At 41.7% G+C, this 16,870-nt stretch overlaps 1 protein-coding gene across 1 annotated transcript in view; it reads right to left on the bottom strand.

Moving 5' to 3' along the window:
• KCNJ6 (potassium inwardly rectifying channel subfamily J member 6) overlaps positions 1-16,870 on the bottom strand; it is a 1,187,709-nt gene that overhangs the window by 369,306 nt on the left and 801,533 nt on the right. The gene's annotated exons all lie outside the window — the stretch shown is intronic.

Genomic DNA, 16,870 nt, shown 5'->3' with positions numbered 1-16,870 from the left:
CATACCCTTGTCATCTTTTCTCTTTTTTAGGATATGTTACCATGTCTTATACATCTAATAATTTTGTCTCTGAATTTTATTCTCATGTATGTAAAGCTTTGTTGTTTTTTATTATCCTTTGTATTGTCATTTTGAATTCTTTCAGTAAACTTACTTTTGCACTTAAAAATTTTAAATTACTTAGATGGCCTCAGTCTCACTAGTAGATCTAGAATGACAGGTGAAGAGCTACATGTTTTTGAGTATAAGTATATCTCAATTACAAACATCATCCCAGGAATTTTCCACATGCAGGAAATTAATTAGCCTGGGCCTCAAGGGACAGGCTACAAAGTTGTGGTACTGGTAGAGCAGGTTCCTATAACCCTCGAGGAAGAGGGTTCCTATGTTACTCTGTCTTCATAGCAAAGATTTTGGGGGGAAAGGGGGATCTCATGTGCTACTGACACCAGAAATATCGAAAATGTGTAGGAGGTTTTTAGCATGTCTGTTCTAGACTTTCTACCCCCTCTCAAGTGTGCACATGAATCACACACAGCATATTTATAAAAGAAAGGAGATAGGTACCCTACAAAAAAATCCACCCAAGGCAGTGTTCTTAAATAAATGTCTGATTTATGCAGAATGTGCCTTTGTCTCTTCAATTTTGCACCAACAGTTTTCAGATTGCATAACAAGCACTTTTGCAAATTTCACTGACATTTGGAAAAAGTGAATGTACTTTTTTCACCGTTCCATCTGTGGCAAGGTTCTTTTTGCACATGTAACATGGTGCTAGAGTGATGACAGATTATTTCACTAGAGCAATATAATTAACCCAGAAATGTTAGTACAAGACTGCACCAGCACTGGCACAATTTATATATTCCTCTCCACATGATCAGTGTGCGATGATGGTGTGATGGTATTAGTGAATGGGTGGTAGTGGGCACGTCAATGCACATTGTATTTTACTATTTCATAATCTGTCCAGATGTACCACCCTGCTATACCTATATGGCACATTTATAAAGGGTTTCAGCTGACTATTCTCTCCGTTGTGCTTGCGGCATGTTTACAATGTTCTGTAAAATGTGTAGTAAAGAGGCTGTAAACTGCACTATATATTCGCTAGCTGTGACTTTTATAAACTGTGGCAATAAACTGAAAATATTCCCATGGAAATCAATCTGCAGGCTATGGTAGCAGAATATGGTGGCCTAAATATTGTCTGACAGATACATTGTGCCCTAAATATTGTGCACATAAATATCATGGCCTAAGAATGGTTTACAAAACAAATCACCCTATTAGAGTTAATAACAGAAAATCTAGGTTCAGATGACTGGTATTTTTGTAAATCATGTTTAGGCCTTGGTAATTATGTCATTGATATTTTGACACACAACAATCTGTGGATATTTACACATTTCAATCCAATGTTTGCATAGCCTCATTAAGAGGCAGGTCTTCAATGAGCCTTATCCGTGACGTGATAGGGAACCCATTGTTCTGCGCAGCCGCAGAACAAAAGGCTGAACTCTATGCAGCTGCAAGGTTATTTGCTATGTAATATGATGATCAGTCCTTGCAATATTTGCCAAATTTGCGTTGATTAAGCGAGGACAAACCTTCAACTGCATTCTCTTTCACATTCATTGTGTTGCATTTAGCAGCATCATCCGCATTGTGCTTGTTTATTTTGAACGCGATGAATTCAATGCCCATCTCTCCAGATGGGAGGTCAATACTAGTGCAGCAGGCAAAACTGCCATGTGCTTACTGGGGCTCTCTACTTGAAAAAAAGGCATTTTGTTGGTAGTAACTTGGTTCCACCACAAGGAGGGCTCCTAAGACTGCTGCCTTACATTGCCTTAGGGAAGTCTCCTGTGAATGCAAGAACTAAAAGTACTTTCAGAAGGCACGGAGGGAATGTAGTCTAGTGGTTAAAATGCTGACCTGTAGACTACAGCTAACCCAGCTTACGTAAGAGAGTTGTGGGAAGGGGGGTATAGGAGTGAATCCGACTGGTATGGAATGGGAAAGGCACATGAAGAAGCACGACATTGCAATTCATACAGTGACAATACCTGCATAGAGCATACATCATACAGCAGTCCCACTTCATTTTAAAGCGTCTCTCTTGGAGGCGTGGCCACCATGTAAAGGGCAGGGAGCAGTGGCGTAATGAAACTTGAGAGGACCCCTCATGCATGGTAAGTGGAGGGCCTCCCCTTCGGATTCAATCAGGAGCTCTCTGGCCAGAGTACTGTGCTGAGGGGGACCCCCGCACCTCAGGGCTACGGGGTCCTATGTCATGCCACTGGCAGGTAGTCGATTTGCAGCTTCAGCGATAGCTAGCATCTTTTGTCAGCCTTTGGTTGCTTTGGGTCAGCCTTTTTAACCCGTTGAGCGCGGCGCAAATTCCGCCACGGTGCAGGTGAAATAAAGGGTGGGACTGGTTTGGACGGCCCCTGGCCGTCCTCCGCACACGCCCACCGTGACCGATGCACCGAATGGGTTAAACCATTGCTTATTTAAAGTGTTCTCTCCTCCGCTTTCCAGTCACCCTGCAGGAATATAGCACTGGTTTCAATTTGGCAGTATACTTATGTGTGTAGAGATCTTCACAGTGGCATAGCTAAGGGGGCGGCCTGCTCTGGGCGGCACTGTTTTTGGGGACGTCTGCAAACGTAAGGTACATTTTCTTTTTTTTAAAATTCTCCATCATCTGTCGCCTCCTCCGCTCATCGTCATCTGTTGCCAGCGCCATCCCCCACCGCTCGTCATCATCTGTCACACGGGGATCGCCCAGGGTGGCAAAAGCTCTAGCTACGCCACTGGATCTTCACCACCTTGGCCCGAAATCAATGCACAGAAAAGATAGGAGAGGTGGCAGTCTCTGGCCATAGGCTTGGGTACTTTATTCTGCAGTACGTTAATTGTCATTACTATGGTGCTACTTTACGTACTACTGCATTCAGTTTGTACCCAGAACCGGGCCCACAACCTCTATCTGTGTAAGACAGAGATAATATGTGCAGGGACCCACCTTCATCGGGTGCTAATTCGGAGAACGTGGTTGCGAAATTCACCACTTAGGTTTAAAGGTATTAATTTATTTCATTACTTTTTAAATCACCTTATTCATCTAAAATTATAGTAGGATTTTTGCATACTGCAGGTACAATATGAGCAGGGTAAATCTGTGAATTACAGCACCTAAATGTGAAATCTCTATATGAAATCTCCAGGTCACATGTTTCAATTCTAGTAAAAAATGGCAGTGGTTTAATATCCTCCCGGAGAGCGATGTGAGTGTATGTGTTTGTGTGTGTGTGTGTGTGTCTCACATGCATTTCACAGACTCTAATCCTAGTAAATTCATAAACTTAAACGCAGGGATTGCTGGTCATACTGTAACTACATGGTTTAAATCCCACTGCACTGGTTTCAAAATCAATAGTTCATTCCCAGGAATTCACAGTCAGTGCAGGCCCAGTATCAGAGGAGACACTCAGTAAACTAAATAAATAAATAATAAAAAATCACCCTAACAATGTAGTGTTAGCTTGTCCACGACCATCAAGCTCTGAGGATCCAAAGCTGCACAGCACAGCCCCTCCCCCCCCCCCACCACCATGCCTTGCCCACACCTTGGACCCCCGGTCATTATTGCTAACATGCACTAGGCTGCTGCTTGCAGCACATCAGACATAGTAGCTGGGCTCACACTGTCTCATACAGCACAAAGCTCTGTATTTGATTGTTCCTTCACCTGCGGTTTCTAAGAATAGATGCATTCAGATCGATGCATGTTACTCTAAATGGGTCAGTAATTGCTTTGGTGAGAAAACATTTCTAATTATATGTCAAGTAGCCCTGGAAGGTCTTTCTTTGACTCTGAATATAACTAAGGGGATAATTCGGTTCTGAGTGTAAACTGCTGTTTGCACACTAACTTGGATTCTAGGGCCCATATTTATGAAGCATTCGCGTTGTCCGTGCGTCACGGAAAACGACACATGGACAACGCAAAGGCTTCAGTGATAGTTACAAACCCAAGGAAGGGCTGATCTGCGCCAGCATGCGTGACATTGTAAAGAAATGTAACACAAGGCAGCTCCATGCATTGCATTATTTTACATTTCAACTTGGGAGGCATTCCATGGGTGAAAAATGGGCATGCCCATGACTCTACCCATGGATTCTGGCACATTTCTATATTTACTAAAAGTAGTAAACCTAAGAATGCGTCTAAATGCTACACCTCCCCAAGTAATGCGTAATGAGGAGAAATATATATATTACACCTGGTTATTTTCTCCTGCACAAAAACAATCCTGCCTGTAACTCAGGCAGCCTTGCACTATGGTCCAAGGGTGCCTGCGTTGGCCATAGGTAGCACACAGTGCACCAGTGCAACAACAGAGCAGAAATGCTTCATATCTTTATAAACATAGGTCATTTCTGCTCTCTCCATTTCACGACAATCACTGCAGCAACTTTGCTTGCTGCAGTGCATTGCGTGAATGTTTAGTAAATGTGCCCCTAATTTCGGATGTATTTTGACAACTGTTAATTTCACATGTATAATTAGGATAACCCAAGATATTTTCCTAAACGTTTTAGCTAGGGGAAACCAGGCGATGATCTTGTTGGCAAATAGCTCAACATTCTGAGTTTCTCACCCGGTACATGGTGTACGAAAGGGAATTTATCACCATTTGTGATGCATTCCAGGTTGCTTAAAATTGAATTACCCCCTATTTACCAACAATATTTTGCCCAGGTTGTAACCTCCGAAAGTCTATAGGTACAAAGTTAAGGGTACATAATTCTGCTAATGGACAAATAATATGCATCTGAGCGAATGCCGCCTGACTTGTAATATTATTTCAAAAGCTAAGGGTAGTTTTCACCAAAATGCTATGAGGGTCTCGTATATGAGTTTTTGCTGTAGAGTAGCACAGCAGGAGTTCCGGCTGCACTTCCCTACGGCAAAAGCAAAGGGCAGGAATGCGCTGTATCTATAAGATACAGGGGCATTCCTATCATTTTCCCCTGTCCCGGTGCACAATGGGCTGCCGTGCGGCAGCGCAGGCACCTTTACATCATGGTGCAATGGTGCCTGTGTTGCGGGGATGATTATTTTTGTACAGGAAGGGAAACCTTTCTGTAAAAGACATAATCACAAGAGGCTTTTTCCTCTTTCTATAATTGCTGCAGAATGCAGCACACCTAGAAAAAGGAAAGATGAGGAGAAATAAAGATATTTCTCCTCGTTGTGCCTCCTCATAAGCCTTTGGTGCTCTATCAGATTTACGATTTCTCATAAATCTGGGGCTGTGTCAAAAGGCCATGGATGTTGCTGGGAACACCCCCATCAACACCCATTGAACGCCCCTTTAACGCAGACCACTGTGTTACAGGGACTAATATTTATCAGGCATCATTAAGCCAAAAAAAGCGTCTTAGTGCTGACTGATAAATATCACGCAGGTTTCTGCGCCACGGAACATCACAAAAAGTGGCATTCAGGAGGCGCAAGGAGTCTCATAAATGAGGCCTTGAGAGCCTCCATTGTTATAGGGCCTTTGTGTGCTGAACAAGAATTGAAAAGACTTGGACAGCTCTATGTTTAGGAAGGACGAACCCTACAATGCCTCCTGTTGTGTTTGTAAGATTTATCATGTTCATTGCCATATCCAATTTAAATAACACAGCTAAATAGCTGGGCATGTATCAGCGGTTATGGCATGCATTCAATCTCACTGGTCACACAAGATCCACTTTTCTATTTTATGTTTGAATAACGCAAAAATGTTTGGATTATTTTCCAGTTATCTTAATTACTCTGATTCTCTCTTCAATCAATCAATCAATCAATCATAGCACTTGTATAGCGCGCTACTCACCCGGAAGGGTCTCAAGGCGCTTGGGGGAAGGGGTCCGCTACTGCTCGAACAGCCAGGTCTTGAGTTGTTTTCTGAAGGCGAGGTGGTCCTGGGTCAGCCGAAGGTGGATGGGGAGGGAGTTCCATGTCTTGGCCGCCAGGTAGGAGAAGGATCTGCCTCCGGCGGTGGCTCTTCGGATGCGTGGTACGGTGGCGAGGGCGAGGCTGGTAGACCGTAGCTGGCAGGTGGGCGTGTAAAAGGTCAGGCGGTCGTTGAGGTACTTGGGGCCCAGGTCGTGGAGAGACTTGTGTGCGTGGGTGAGGAGCCTGAACGTGATCCTCTTGTTGACGGGGAGCCAGTGCAGGTCCCTCAGGTGGCCGGAGATGTGGCTGCGTCGGGGGATGTCCAGGATGAGTCGGGCGGAGGCGTTCTGGATGCGTTGGAGTTTTTTCTGTAGCTTGGCTGTGGTTCCGGCGTAGAGGGTGTTTCCGTAGTCCAGTCGGCTGGTGACGAGGGCCTGGGTGACCGTTTTCCTAGTTTCGGTCGGGATCCATCGGAAGATCTTGCGAAGCATGCGAAGGGTGTCAAAGCATGACGAGGAGACGGCGTTGACTTGTCTGGTCATCGAGAGGGAGGAGTCCAGGATGAAGCCCAGGTTGCGTGCGGGGTCCGTTGGCTTGGGGGCGGTGCCCAGGGCTGGGGGCCACCAGGAGTCGTCCCTGCGGAGGGTGATGGTCCCAGGATGAGGACTTCCGTCTTGTCTGAGTTCAGTTTCAGGCGGCTGTTCTTCATCCACTCGGCGACGTCTTTCATCCCTTCCTCATTCTAATACATGCATGAGTACCAACTCTCCTCAGTATCCTGCACTTCCCTGTTCCAGCTTCATATAATCCATTCTCTATGACTCTCTTAGGACTGCAAGTATCTCGAAACTAAAGGCAACTTCCAACTGGGGGTAATTGCCCAACCATTTGATTTTAAATGTTCAAATCCTTTAAACAAAGAAGATATACATTTTTCCGTTGCAAAAAGATATTTTCTTGAGTACCTAATAGCCTTGATGACCACTCATTGTACTATCAGGGTGGCTGATGAAAGCTCAAGCTCAAAACCATCCTGAAGAAAATGAAAAATGTATTCTGCGGCACAATTAACTAGTCACAACTTTGAACTGCGACATTTACAATAAGAGTATGATTGATGGTCAGAGACCTTCCTCGAGGCTTGAATCGACATGAATGCAGGTAAAGACAGACTTATATTCATAAGCCCCTCTGAACATCCATGGCAACAATATCAAAACATCTGTTAACTCAAGGATGATGTAGAGAATATGGTATCCCTGGGGTCATCCATTAGTTTGCTATAGATATTTTTCTTAGAAGAGGAAACTAAGGGGCATATTATCAAGGCAGGCAAAATTAAATTATCGCCGCTTTTGCGTCTGTTTTCGGCCGCAAAGCGGCGAAAATTTCATCGCCCTATTAGCAAGCTGTTGCTAACATCAGTTAGCGACAGCTTTTAGGCGATAGCGACCGGTTTGGGGCCCGCTTTGCATGTCAGCGATATTTATCGCTAATGGCATGCAAAGTGGGCGAACCCAACCAGTTAGCGACTGAAAGCAGTCACTAACGTCGCTATCGCCTATTAGCAAGGCAGGCGTAGCACTAAAAAAAATTGCGCTAAGCGCAAATATCGCTAAAAACTAACACCTGCTCAGACCAGTTCTTAGCCATTATATCCAATGGGAGGTGGATATTCTGACTAAGAACCTATTAGCGATGATGCGTATATATCGCTGGTTTTCCAGCGATTTTCACGCATTTCGCCGCTATCGCCGGTTATTTGATCGCATTGGAGATAAACGTTGCTAATAGCACGTTATCTCTGCGATAAAATCCGCCGATGCTAGGCAATAAAAAAAATTCGCTAAGCTTCTTTAGTGATAAATATCGCTAGTTGTTGATAATATGCCCCCAGGTCCTCCTGGGCAAATATCAAAGGACTACTATTATCAACACTTTGTTTCTGTACTTCTGCCAAACAATCTTGAGGATCACTGGACTCAGAGGGAGGGCATATAATAGTGCCTTTAACCATGGCTTCAGCATCTGTTCACATTGCTCTCCTTCACAAATCTTGAGAAAAAGCGAGGAAGAGGATTGTTTTGAGGACTAGCACTGTTGAAAAATTGGTAATGACAGGACAAACGTTTGGGAGGATGGAGGAATCCAACTCAAGGTCTGATTACAAGTGGCTCATTACATTATTATCTGATAACAGCATTCATTAAATTTGGGCAGGTCAAGACTATTGGAATATAACAAGAAAAAAAGGTCCAACATGTACAGACAGAAGAGTATTATCGAGCAGTTCAAGTTAAAATCCATATGTTATTTCTCAAGATTCCCAGAATATATGATACGTATCATGTCCGATACATTTTGAACACTTCGGTGACTGATTTTTATCGGATTTGATAATCATCACATCCGACAGGGCCTACTCATAATCAGGGCCTTGGAGTGACTGTTGTCACCTTTTCAGTGCCCCTGATATGGAATGTCCTTCTGGTTGAAGATTCATTTTTGCCCATAAGAGAATCTGAAAAGTTAAATAGTTTAGAGAGACCCTTTTCCAAATTAACAATTCAGACAGGACTTTTCAGTTGTGTTGTCTGTTTACATTTGTAATGGGATCCCTTTATGTGAAATGCAATCACTGATTTGTTTTCCATACTGCCCTCAACTCAACCTCTAGTTGAAGGATCCCGTCTTCTAACTGATTGAATATAACCCTCGAGCCAAGAAGTCCTCAATCGTGGCCCCCGAGCCCTTCTCACCTGTGGTCATAAGCATTGGCGTCTGAAGAGACAGAGGAATCCCTACAGCCTGATTGTTTGGATATATTCACCAATGCAGAATACAGCTTTTGTACACAGTAAGGCTGGGTACCCCAAATAAAGAACATGTTTCACCAAGGTGAATGCATGTCCATGAAACGATGAATACACATGATCCTTAAAAATAACACAAACCAGAAAGTAAAGCTCATAAGCTCATATGAGTACCTTTACGGCATAATAAACACCTAGCCCTACAGTGTTCCATTTATACATCCCATTGAACTCAAAGCCATTCCCTTGCTGTGGCACCTTCCTTCTGGAGTACGAGAGATAATCTGCAATGAAGCTTATTCACTTTGTTGTGTGGAAAAAGTAATTCCCAGATCCTTGCGAAACCAAGCATCTCTATACTCCAGACTTAACATTGGTTGTAAATGTGACTTAATTTCATTGATTAGAATGTCAAATTCCTGTAGTATTTGAAATGTTCTGTGTGTGTCCTTGTATACCGTGTAGCGGACAATCCAAGTATAGATAAAACTGAATCTCAAACCCATGGAACAACACTAAGACTTTCATGAATACTCTTAGGGATGTTTCAGTCCAAAAGGAAAAACTATGAAATATCAAGGCATGTTTTCTACAATAAACACCTGGGGCCCTATTATACAAAGTGTTCCGGGGCCCCACTGGTGTTTGTGCCCACTTTGCGTGCCCCTTTTCTAATACAGATAGCACTGGTGCACATATAGTGCCAGTGTTATCATCAGCGGGGCATTCCCTCATTTGCATGGGGGGCGTGGGCCCATGCAAATAAGGGACACTCTTTGCCTCTGCGCCGTATTATTGACGCGGGCCCAAAGGTAAAGAAGCTGTCAGGAGGGGCGCTGACATTGCGCCTGGCAGCCCACGGGCGTCGCTAGACATTCCCTTGCAGGCAGGTGCAGTCACTCACCGCACACACCTGGAAGGGATCTGTCACCCCTCTTAAAAGTGCAAACTGAAAGACAGAGCTTTTGCTTCAAAGATTCTCCATTATTTCACATGAATGTGGTGCCCTCTTGGCAGCATGAGTTCGCGGCTGCCCTGGGGGCAGCTTATTCAATCTAATACAGAACAATCTCCTTGTTAGCACTGGGTGCACCTTTTGAAAGAAAATGCACCACATTGTATAATACGACCCAAAATATATCAAATGACATTGCCTGATTGGAATATGCAGATATGCGTCTTGAAGATTTATTGATGTTAAAATCTCCCCATGTGCAACAAGAGTGTCATTTTTTTTAAATATATTTTTACTATTTGAAATACAGGTACATCCTACAGCTGACAGTAATAGAATACAGTATTAATATAAACATTTTTTTTCTCAGTTTTCTATAGCGCCAACTAGACCCGAGACATCGGGTATCATACTATCAGAGCGCTTTACATAGCACCAGTTTTGTTACAGAAAGACACATTTATTTTTGTTAGGCATGGGGAGATTAAGTGATTAGCCCAGAATCACAGGATGTTGAGCGTCGTTGCCGAGACTCGAACCCGTTTCCCCAGCTTAGAGGTTGACCGCTCTAGCAGTAAGGCTACATCCAGTCCCCTAAACTTTACATAACATTGTTAGCAAATTTACAATCTAGTGTATTATTTTATGTCCTACAGTGACCACCTTAAACATTACCAACGTGTCCAACTAATCAGTCTGTACTGGACTCTCCCTTCACATCATCAAGTTGCCTTCTTGTCCTTGTACACCCCAAACTGGTATTTCCTGAAGCAAACAAAAATAACAATAATATATTTACCTATTCGAACAGACCCCCATTACTGTTACCATTTTGACCCACACTCCATCAAGCAACCAAGATTGCTATGTGTTAAGAGCATCAGTTTTACGCAGGAAAACTATTCATCCTTCCACCTGTTCAAGGGGGCTGAGACTCAGGTGGGTCAGACACGTGAATCATATTTGCCCAAACCATTAGATCTTCAGCTAATCATTCATCGAACACACATTTTTTTTCATATACACCTTTTGTGCTGTATCCCATTCCACCATGTCGTTAGACCATCCTTTATGAGCTGTTAATGCTGCATTTTATGTTATTCTGCAAATTTTACAGATGTCACTTTCAATTAGCTTAAAACACATTTTGAAGCCGCTGGCATTTAGGAAGTGCAGAGAGGCTTTATTTTATTTCCAACTGATAAATAGCCCTGATATTTGCTTTAGAGTATGTAGTTTACTCAAGATGTCACTACGATGCCGGTTGGCAGTCATCCACTATTTGTTATATGCTCTTATTGCTGCAAGCATCCATGCACTGATGTCACGTTGCATCTGTCTTTTAATGTTCTTTGTCATCCTTTTTGCTTTGATATTTCAGGCAGCTTGTTATTCTTTAGAAATGTTCATGACATCTTTAATTGACATTTTTAACTCACTTCTGCACTAATTGTATATGAAGATATTGATAAGATTGAATAAAGTTTGACTTTGACATTGAGCCATTCAATAGCTAGACAAAGCAAGCTGAGTAATATGAATTGTCTCCTCAGCTGTTTCTTTTTGTTCCTGGACAAGGTCCAGCATGCATTGTTTCATTGTTAACATTTTTCCGATCTATTTCCTGTCCTTCGTGCCAGATTTACGAATGAGCAGGAAAACTATTTGATAACATCTCTTTAATTCCTTTTGATACAGTACAGGTACTGTAGCCTAATTTTGTCTGATTACTACTTTTTATATGTTTCTGGTCGAAGCCAAGAGTTTATTTTGTCTTGGGCCATGGGGTCTTTACTACATCTGAATCTGGTGGAACCCTTCGATACAACTTGCAGTACCCAATTGTCTGTTATTGAAGTTTTCCATGCTTTTTGAAAAAAAAAACAAGCTTCTTAACGGACCTAATTCAACAGATCTTATAGCCTTGGACATTTCTGCTCATCCCTTTTGGGTCCTACACTTTACCTACTGAAAGAATGATTCCTTCTAGGTTGAACACGGGATCGGTTTGCAGCTTGAGCATCTATTCCGATGGGATCGTTCATATAATTTCATGTCTTTCTTATAAAATGTAGACCGATATTTGAAGCCTTGAATAGGTTTTTGTTTTTTGAATGATCAATTGATTATTGACTCAAGTTTATCCCCAAACAACTTTGTACTTGAAAAAGGCATTCTCAATGAGCATGTTTTTTGAGCAGCATTAGCTCTCAAACCACTCAAATGTTGTTGACATCTATTAAGCCGCAGCCAATCCACTTTAGGATATCGCTATTATCAAACATTATATTTCAGTAATATTTAGCTTGAAGTGACGTTCTTGGAGGAAGTTGGGGGCAATCTCAACCCTCATCTGCAAACAGCCAAAGACAGAGATAGGAAGTCTTTAATTAAGGCTAAAGGAGCATAAACAATGTATATTTCTGCTCTTATTGCTAGACTGAAGCTAGCATCAACCCTCTTCAGTGAGAATTCTGTGTTTGTATCTACTGGGCCTGATACCACAGGATCACTTATTATTGTAGCTGTTTGCCCGGTGAGAAAAAAGGATGAATATCAAAGATTATGGTAGCTTTAAATTCGATAAAGGTGACCCATCAACTTTGGCACTGAAGAACTGTCCGGATCCTTTTGTCCTCTCCTCAACAAGTTTTGTATAGCCTCATTAATAGGGCACATGGAATAGTTTTCTAATCATTCTTCACTTGGCCATGGTTGTTCCTCATGTTTGGGTAAGTGAAGATTAGAGAACAAGCATGAGACCACTACCTGTAAATCTTCCTTCTCAACATACTTGCCTTCAGGAAATACCTCTTCATCGTCATAACCAAGTAATAGTCATGATAAACCTACTGATGAAGGAGAAGAAACAATAAACTGTGAGTCCCCTGAGACAAACCGGACAATAATGAAGGACGCCATTAAATACTTCCTTCCCTCTTTTTTCTTTAAAAGCAGCCATCTTTTATCAAAATTCATCACAGGAAAATATTTAAGTAAATTATAAATAATGATTTGGGATTGTTTTTAATCAAAAGAAGGACTCCTAACAATAGATTTTTTTTAAATATAGCAGACAAACAGATACACGTAAAGGAACCAATCTGTTTCAACAGCTCTAATTATTTCTCTCTATTTTACTTAACAAAAGGTTCAAAGATATTTAAATATAGAAGACCCTGCACTACCACTTATTTAACTGTTTACAAGACGTGTCATCCAGATTACTGCGCCCCTCTACACCGCCATTAATTAGAAAACAGAATTCTCTGTGAATGTGGGCACAGCCAAGACCATTTCCTTTAATGTAAAGTAGACCCTAGCACTGCTACACAATACAAGATTGAATTTTAGGAATGTAATGCATCTCGCTAACACAAATGCACCATAAAGTTCGGAAATACAAATGCCTAGTACGTTATTAAACATACACGTTTACATCACCTGAGTTGCACTATAGCAGTGTCTCTCTAAACAAAACTAAAAGTGAAAGTGCAGTGCGCACGAGAAAGAACAGGAAGTGCAGGGATGATGGGAAGTTCCTTTATAGAGAGGTGGAAGGTTCTAGAAGAACCACCCAGAGACGATGATAAAACGGTGATTTAGGGAGTGTGAAATAATGTGACAGTGATGTTGGTCGTATACATTAGAATGGGACATGGAAGCAGAAGAGGAGGTAATGTTATTTTCAGCTGACAAGTCTTCAAATTATTTTTATAAACACAGGGCCCGAAGGTGCTGCACAAATCTATTAGACTGGAAATACCAAAAAGCCAAACTCTAAATGTCAAGTTCCAACCGCTTGTGACAAGTGACAACTAATAAGGAAGGCTCATTTAATGCTACTATATGCCAGGGACCATCCTCTGGAGGCAGAAGGTGGGGTTTTGTGGCAACGAAAGGGCATTTTCGTTAGCAAAAATCAAGCTTACGTGCACTCACACACAGCTCGCGCATACAAATGTGCCTCTACCCAAAAAACAGAACATTGCAGTTTTATCGCTTTTTACTTAGCAGCCTGAGGTGCAAAAATTATGGGAACTGTAATGTAGGACACAAAGCGGTGGGTGATGATAATGGGGACAGGAAGAGCATGGGCAGTGTCCATAGTAGGAGCAATGAGCCAAATTATACATCACGCAATAACTGTAAACTAAAAAATACAAAAAAATAAAAACAACATGCTCGGAATGGAGAGAGTTGGGAACAAAAAAAAAAACTAAACCAGCAAGGTGTCACCCATGATGACATTGGGCCTTTTGGTAGGTTTTTGAATGTGCATGTAAAACACAAAACAACCGTTTTTGAAAGGGAGAGAGGACATTCTTGAAACTAATCAAAGGTGATTCAGAAAAGTAGGGGAAGATCAGAGTTTGCTTAACAAGCACAGTTAGCTCATCAAAGTGTTAATGTTCAAACATTTTCACTTATAAGGAAAGAAGAGGCTTGCTAACAAGTTGTACTACACAGCACAAAGAGAGATCCCAGGAGCTTCTTTTTAATTTATGATCTTTGTGTGATAAGCACAAATACAGCTCATTAGATCTGGCTGGATGGCATAGCTATCTGAATTACCTATTGCGTCTAAATCTCCACCCAGAGGAGTATATTTCGCTCACCTTATTCTATTGGCTGATTGGTGTACCATTTTGCCTTCTAGTAAGTGCTTCCATTGTTATGCATGAGGGACTATTTTACATACAAAATTTACACTCCATCCTCACACACATTCAATTCATTACACCCTATATACTAAAGCCACTGGAATTATGCGTTTTTGAAGCAGTGGCATTTTTCCACATAATTACGCTGCATTTGCCACATAACCCATTATCTGCTGCATAATTTACAGATTTTTAACAAAAAATGTGCATCTATCACAAACGAATCATACTTTGCAAAAAATGAGATGACCGTTGCTACAGTGTGAAGGCACTTCACAAAGGGTAATTAATTGGTCTCATTTTAGTGGCTTGTTGCTATATTTGGGTTTTAAACTGGTACTAATGAAGTGAAACTTTTGCCCAGACAGTAGTAATATCTAAAAATGACAAACTAATAAAGTAACACCATCACAGAATGTGATCCAATATGCCTCATAAATTTACTTTTTTTGGCCTGGCTGTTGAATATGATAAAAAGCATTTGTGAATGTTAGAACACGTGCAAGCAGCATTAAGACATGCCAGTGTCTGCATACTTTTAGCACATTAAATACAAACCTATTGATTTTGCATTACAGGTAACACAATTTGCAAAAACCATATCAAAAATAATTTGTGGGTGGTATTCACTAGTTAGCACCACAAACGTAAGAAATGACCCATTAGCACACACAAATTCTATTTGGATCAGGGAGGTTTTGCATCTATTATACATGCGCAAAACAGACTTAGCGCAGGCACTTTTCTGAAAGTTAGAACAGTGACCTGGCCTTTATTATGAGGACGATAAAGAGGGTTGAATATATTTAAGGAAGGTCCCAAGGGGGGAGTGAGTTTTGCACTGAAGTAAAGAGGAGTAGAGCTGAGTTAGATTTCAAGTGGGCTTTCTGTTTCAAATCATGGGCTTGGTTACATGTATTGCACAGAGGACGTTTGAACCTTATTTCTAATGACAGACCAGGGGGCAGTGTAACTTTCAATGGATGTAGATAGTCTTAAACTGGTGGGTTAGTCAAATGTCAAAATGCACTGCTCTATCGGAACGAAAATGTGTAGTACTTTTGATGTAGCTGCTGACTTTTCTTAGAACTTTATTCTTTAACTACCTTTACTATACAATCAATTTAAACTTCCAATCCTCTTTTCAAAAAACGAGGAATATAGTATCCTATCAGCACTTTTTGTTTTTTTAGCTTTTCAGTGTAAACTCTTGCTCCTAGCTCTGTGTGACACATGTATGTAGAAGCGCTTTTAGGTGTAGCAAGCAGGTACCTCAGAAACTCGTTTTCCACGAGTTGTAGCACCGTGCAGTTTGCATGCCCCATATACCTGCCCCATATAGTGCTTTACTAATGCACGTAGCCCTATAAATAGAAAGCATCTCTTGAGGGGGATTTGTGGCTAGCCTATTGGCAAATTTCCGTAAAGCCCTACAAGCGCTTCTAAATAATAATGCTGTGGTCTTGAGGGCATGATTCCATGAGCCTTCTTTATCAAATAAAACTCCCAAATAGGAGAAGTTATTGGTAAATTCTATAGTAGGGTCCATGACTTTAATGCCACTACAGTTTGTTCTTTTCCTTCTGCACTTCATTACACATGTTTTAGTTTGGTTCACTTGCAAATCAAGATCCAGCATGTAATCTAAAAAATTATTAAGTACCGACCGCATCGCAAGGGGGGTACAGGCCAATAGAACAGCATCATCAGCATACAGGAGGGCAGGAGCAGAACGGTGACCCACCTGCGAAAGATCTTTAGAAAGTGGTAGGTACCTTTTGGTATTGGGGCTTGTGTTGTAGCCCATTTCTGGGATGCAGCACAAGCCTCAATGCAAAGAGGATCCTAATTTGGCAGTTAGAACTGCCAACTACCTGTCGGCCAGTCCCTTTACCGCGACGATGCCGGTCGGACGGCCAGCATTGAAATCGTTTCCATAGTGGTCGAGTGATAGGTGTTGCACTGTTTCCATAATTAATTTTTAGGGTGCAGGGATGGGTATTGCATCTGCTTATTGACTAGTTTTTAGGGCACAGGAATTGGCATTTCTCTGGAATACTAAAGAGCTTTTAGGGAGCTGGTATGGGTATTGCACTGGCTTGCTGAATAATTTGCGAGTGTTGGTATTGCACTGACTAGGATTTTTGTTCCTAGGGTGCAGGGGTGGTGGTCCTAAGAACTAATTAGTAAACTGGTACAACATCCACCCTAGTGCCCTTAAAATGAATGATTAACCAGGTGAAACACTCATCCTTGTGCCCTAATAACTAACTACTAAACAGGTGCAGTGTTAAGACCCCTGCACCCTAAAAACGAATCGTAAACCGGTGCAATTCCTATTCAAGTGGCAACAGCAGTCTCTCACCACATCACATAATAGTTCACCTACTGTTAGAGATAGCAGCATCAAAGTACATTCCACATCATTCTAGAATTTTACCAACATAATCTACACTCTAGTCTTGTATTGATTAATCAA

This window comes from Lissotriton helveticus, chromosome 8 (assembly GCF_964261635.1).
Source record: "Lissotriton helveticus chromosome 8, aLisHel1.1, whole genome shotgun sequence".
In the NCBI taxonomy this organism is placed as follows: domain Eukaryota; kingdom Metazoa; phylum Chordata; class Amphibia; order Caudata; family Salamandridae; genus Lissotriton; species Lissotriton helveticus.
The sequence above is the reverse complement of the archived record's forward strand: the minus strand, read 5'-3'. Positions and strand labels throughout refer to the sequence as shown.